Here is a 6,000-nt window from a genome sequence, read left to right on the forward strand (position 1 = left end):
CGGGCGGCGCGCTGTTTCTAAGCTAAAATGTACGTGAACGAAGACGAACCTTTCGAAACATCGTCCCGTTACACGCGTTTTAATACATCGTACACTCTGAGCATCCGCAATTTTAACTTTTTTACATGCTTTCTTTCTTCTTTTTTTTTTAGATGCACCGACTTCCCCATCTCGCGGGAAGTGGTCTCGTCCAAAATCTGTGCTCCGGTTGAGTCATTTCTGAAGTTAAAGCGTCTTTAAAAAAAAGAAAAGAAAAGAAGTTACAGTGGTCAGAGAATCAAAGGGATGAAGTCAGACAGCTGCTTAGATTTTGGAACCTTTGCTGACACACTTTTCATGGCATTCTCTCTTACAAAGTGTTGGTTATACTAGAGGAGGAGAAGAAGAAGAATTATTTATGGCACATATTTAAAAAATAACCTAACCCTTAACTAAAAAAAATACTAAAAAATTAACCAATGAAAACAAACAACAACAAAACAAACAAGAACAACACTTTTAACACAAATTGATATATGGCACATATTTTAAAATCCTAAATAAAACAACTTCAAAATAAACTAATAAAAGCAAACAACAACAAAACAAACAGGAAGAAGAAGAAAAAGAAGAAGACTTTGAATTTTAACGCATATTGATATAGGGCACATATTTAAAAATCCTAAATAAAACAACTTCAAAATAAACTAATAAAAGCAAACAACAACAAAACAAACAGGAAGAAGAAGAAGAGGAAGAGGAAGAAGAAGAAGAAGAGGGAAAACCTCTCCTTGTGAACAGGCACTGATTCCCACAATGGGGTGCAATGGCCATGATATGAGTTTATTGCACATATCATCATCATCATCATTATCATCCTCATCATTCAGTGCTGAAGAGTTATAAAAAGTTACTGAACAAATAATATGTTAAAATGTCAGTAAAGTCCCAAAAAAAAGGGCACTGCACACACATTCTTTGTTTTCTTAGAATTACTTAAGTTCTCATTGGGGTTAAATAAGTACACCACAACTTTTATACATGCAGTTAAATCCAAAAAGATTACAAATACTCATTATTTACTATGATACACATAGTGTTAAATCTGGTAGGAATATAATCTTGACTTGTTCAGAAAAGTATTATAGTGATACCTGGAGTATATATCATATAAATCCACTAAGATCCCACTATTTGGGATCACATAGATATCAGCAGTTCATCAGCCCCACAACAGATACGATATCAGCCAACTTATACGATAAGAAAGAAATTGAATGCCATAAATTATTGTAAGTATGTTAGTAAAAGGATATGACAGACTTAAAGAATACATTAGGGTCCCACCCACGAATCACATGGTCCATAAATAGTAAATAGTCAGCACCAATAAAATAGTTTACAACCTCATGACGGCGGCATGATATTCAGTACACTACATTCAGTGAATCATATCCAGATGTGATGAAAAAAATGTGACGAGCAACATCTGTCCTGAAAATATGCAATTCCGGAGTTAAATACGTGTTTAAGTTTAAAAGCCCTTGATTCATTAAAAATGGCAGCATGATAAAGAAAAAATTACACTGAATATGACATTTTTGAATGCGATTTACATATAAATTATTCTAAATGCAGTTCCAAACATTTCTCCCAATATCTTATGGTATAAATGGAATGTAAAGGGGATATTTGCTCGACAAAAATCACAGTGGTGTTGTAGTGAGCTGATAGCGAGCTCATTTTCTGTCCTTCTACAGTAAATGACTGAATCACAAGCCTGTGCACTCCTGCTCCGTCTACATATTCATGTGTCTCTTTCCATCACTGGAAAGGAGGCTTTAGACCTCCCTCTGTAATTACGACGCAGCCTTGGTTGGGATGTGAGCTCCCTCGCCTCTAAACAGAGCATCGTCATTCGACACACGCCTTCTCCTCCACTCTCCCGCCGAGAATCCGTCGGTCCACATTTCATTTCAGCCCAGTAAAAGTCGCATTGCACTGTCACTTATTCGTGATTTGATACACTGAGCATTTTGATGAACTACCGCTTTGGACAAAAAAACTGTAATAGTCCAATGAAAAATCCTCAATGAAAGACAATGATCAATTTTTCGGTATTTTGTCTTTATGTTACCTTTAAATTATAATCCTAATATACCATTTATTAAATCTAAAATCCCATTAGATGGTTAATGCAAAATATAAGGGACACAAATACTGTTAAATACCATACAAAAACACATTTCTTTTTGGGAGAACTTTAAGGATATTATGGACATGGGTGATTTGCTCATCATTAAGTACCTTGGACACATTTAAATACCCTAATAAAATACTTTATGAAAAGGAAATATGACGGGAACAAATACAAGATTTAAGTTTTGCTTGATTTGACAACTGCACTTACTGGTCCAAGAGTCCTGTCAATGCAATCAATCTGTTTACAGTGAAGCCAAACTGAGAGCATTGATGACATCACATTGAATCAATAAAACAATGCCGTCCATCCGGCACTCACAGAGTGTAAATACGTATTATTAAAACAAATTAAAATATCAGGTAGAGATGGTATAGAAAATGAAACAAGACAGATTCTTTCAAGCTCTCCTTTTTCATTCCTTACTCAGATACGTCCTCTCTTTCTGCATGAATAAGCAAGTTTAACACCATAAATGTGTCTGAGGAGAGACTGCAAATCGACACGACACAAACACAAAACACGAAGTTCTTGGGTATAGATCGGCGAGTCAAGATGAGACTATGACAAGTTAGAGGCCATGGATTGCTCTCTTCAGGTTGGTGGCCCAAGTAAAGGAGTTTAAGGATCTTGTTCAGGAGCGTGGGAAGATAGAGGAAAAAGATGGACAAGTGGAAAAGATGGACAAGTGGATCGGTGTTGCGTCAGCAGTAATGACGGTGTCGTACTGGACCATTGAGGTGAAGAGGGAGTCAAGCCACAAGGCAAAGCATTCAATTTACCAGTCCATCTATGTTCTGCCCCTCATCTATGGCCATGAGCTCTGGGTAGTGACTGAAAGAATGAGATTTTGGATACAAGAGGCCAAAATGAGTTTTCTCCGAGAGGTGGCTGGACTCAGTCTTAGGAAAGGAACTCGGAGTGGAGTCGCTACACCTTTGGGTTAAAGGGGCTCCTCTGGGCGCCCTCCATTGGAGGTTTTTTGGGGCACGCCCAACTGGGAAGAGACCCAGGGGGAGAGCCAGAACTCGCTGGAGTGCGAACGCCTTGGGATCCCACAGGTTGAGCTGGAAAGCGAAGCCTTGGAAAGGGATGCCTGGAACACTGTGCTTTACCTGCTGCCACCACGACCCAAAGGAAATGGATGGATGGATGGATGGATGGGAAGCCAAGCTGTATGAACTAGTCCCTTTGAATCATACTGAGGGGCTGGTAAGATATTACATCATATTTTATTAATGTCTTTAATAAGATCATTAAAATCAACATGACATTTTTCCTTTGTGCTATTCCCGCTTCCGGTCGCAGTGACTGATCCAGGATCAGGATCGTGGACCGGTCCGCCTACCTGCGGTGTCAGTGGAAAGCAGCTGTGGCCCATCACGGCTTCCACCTTGTCTCCGGGAGAAGAGACTTTTAATTATAACCCGTGATTAATGGCGGCCACAGTGGGCCAGGAGTCTGTCTGCACCGCAGCGGAGGGCTTTCGTTCAGGTTTCCGACTTTGTCACTTGCACGCTCACACACACAATCTCATGGAAGAGCCTCATCACTTCAAGTGCCAAAAGGTCACACCAGTTCTGCTCTGACTGTCTCTGTCCGTCTCTTTTTAAGACACCACTGGTATCTGACACCTTTTGGCCAGTGCAGCATATGGCTGTCAGAACAAGTGTTTGTGTGTTCGTTTGTGTGTGGTCAACGTATTACTAAGGTTGTGGGGACTTAAATACACAAACTTGTCTTCCTTATGGGGACCAAAACATCAAGTCATACCCATAATGTAAATTATAAAATTTTAAGGTGAAGACATGTTTTAAGGTTTGGGTAAGGTAAGTAAATGGGGTTCGGGTTGCACAAGATTAGAGTAAGTCTCCAGGAAATGAATGTGTAAGTCAATGTAATGTCCTCTGAAGTCATGGAGACACGGCTGTGTGTTTGTGTGTGTGTGTGTGTGTGTGTGTGTGTGTGTTTGTGGCATGCTAGGACAACAGCTGTCAGCTTATCCCTTTAGCTTCTGCAGATAAATAAAGACGTGTGCAGGGAGATGAGGAGTCCGCCACAGATAGAAGATCAGACAGGTGTTGGGAGTTTATTTTTATTTTCTCGAGCGCAGATATGTTTGCATGTACAGTGCGTGTTTGACCTTCCCTCTCCACCACTCGCTCGTATGAACATTCGTCTCTGAGATTAACACAGGACCAGATTGATTTCATGAGCATCTTTATTTCTTGCACTAACTCTCGCACACATATCCACAGATTAATGGACATCTGTACCGTAGCGCCGTTGAAACTCGAAACAGGAGTCACATGTTCGCCGAAAACACACATCACGTGTCACATGAACCGGGCATGTGCGCGCCGGTGTAAACAGGAAGTAGATTTGCCTGTTTCACCGCCGGCAGTCAAATCGTCGCGGGTTAAGAACCGATTAGGACGCGAACGCGGGCAACTGCGTCAAAGTTGAGCAACGTTTCTGGCCGTTCAGAACTAAAGCGCAGCTCTGGAGTTTCATCGGGTTGAGATGAAATGGGGTCAGCAGCAATTCCAACAATCTCGGTTTCTCCAAAAAAAAAACTCCGTAGCAACACCGAAGAAGTGTGGACGTAGCCAAAGACACGACCCCTCTTAAAGATCTGGATGTGTAAATAGCCTCTTGCTCTCATCTTCTGCCTGCAAGAAGATGAGAAATATGATTCAGCTTTGACTGAACTTTCAGCTAATTTGTGCTTAACCACCAGAATGGTTCTTTAAACATTATAATGCATCAGCATAGATATTTATTTTCTACTTCTTCTTTCTGTCTCCCTCTTTTCTCTCTCTTTAGTTTTCTCCTGGCTATGATGTAACCAGAGACACCCTCATTAAAATTAGCAGGAGAACCCGACCACACCACACCACTCCACAGGCCTGGACTGGCAACACACACACACACACACACACACACACACACACACACACACCGTGTCCTGCTGCGGTGTGGTTCCGAGCCCAGCAGCCTGTTCTGCGGCCCGTTTAACTACAGGGCCTTTTCTGTGTGAGGTTTATTTCCGTGGACGCGCTCCCCGCTCCGCGTTCTCCTCGCACAATGGGCTCGTTTACATGTGGCCAAAAAATCAAACACGGGTCGACACGGACGCGAAAGGGGCCCTCGTCCTCGCTCCGCGTCGTTGGCCCCCTGAAGCTGACCGCGCGCTTGTCGCTTGGTCACAATGAAAAGGGCCTTTCCTATTCCTCAAAAGTCAAAATGCTGGTGTCATTCACGACTCGTCCTCTTTAAACTGGAGATAACCGGCGTTGTTAGGAGCTCGAGTTTCACAGTTCATCAGATTTTTCCAGGTCAAACTTTCAGGGGGGTTTTCCGAACTCGACCGTTCTCTCTAGTTTCCTCAAAGGTCACACGTGCATGTCTGAACGCACCGAACCTGAACTCAATTTCCCTGATTGCGGTGATAACAGTTCAATTAAATGAGTCTGTTGTAGGAAACTCTGCTGTTACAAATGCTGGCCTGGCGGAGGACTTAGGGAACGGGTTGGGGCTGGGTGGCGGAGTGACACCTGGCTGCAGTTTGCACACTGTGCAGAAACACGGGCGCGTTTATCCCGCAGGCTCGCAAACACAAACCCAGCCAGAGCGTCGATCACCTGTTAAAACATTCGGTCTTTTTTTATACTTGGGTTTGGGTTTGGTTTTTGTAAGCCGCAGCTTTTATACAAACACAACATTAAAGGAATCACAGCTCTGTTGACATCTCTCAGTGTAAGTAATCCACCATTAACCTCGGCAGCGGGCGCAGGGGAGATTTGGACGTGAATGCATCG

This window comes from Scophthalmus maximus, chromosome 4, assembly GCF_022379125.1.
Source record: "Scophthalmus maximus strain ysfricsl-2021 chromosome 4, ASM2237912v1, whole genome shotgun sequence".
Lineage (NCBI taxonomy): Eukaryota > Metazoa > Chordata > Actinopteri > Pleuronectiformes > Scophthalmidae > Scophthalmus > Scophthalmus maximus.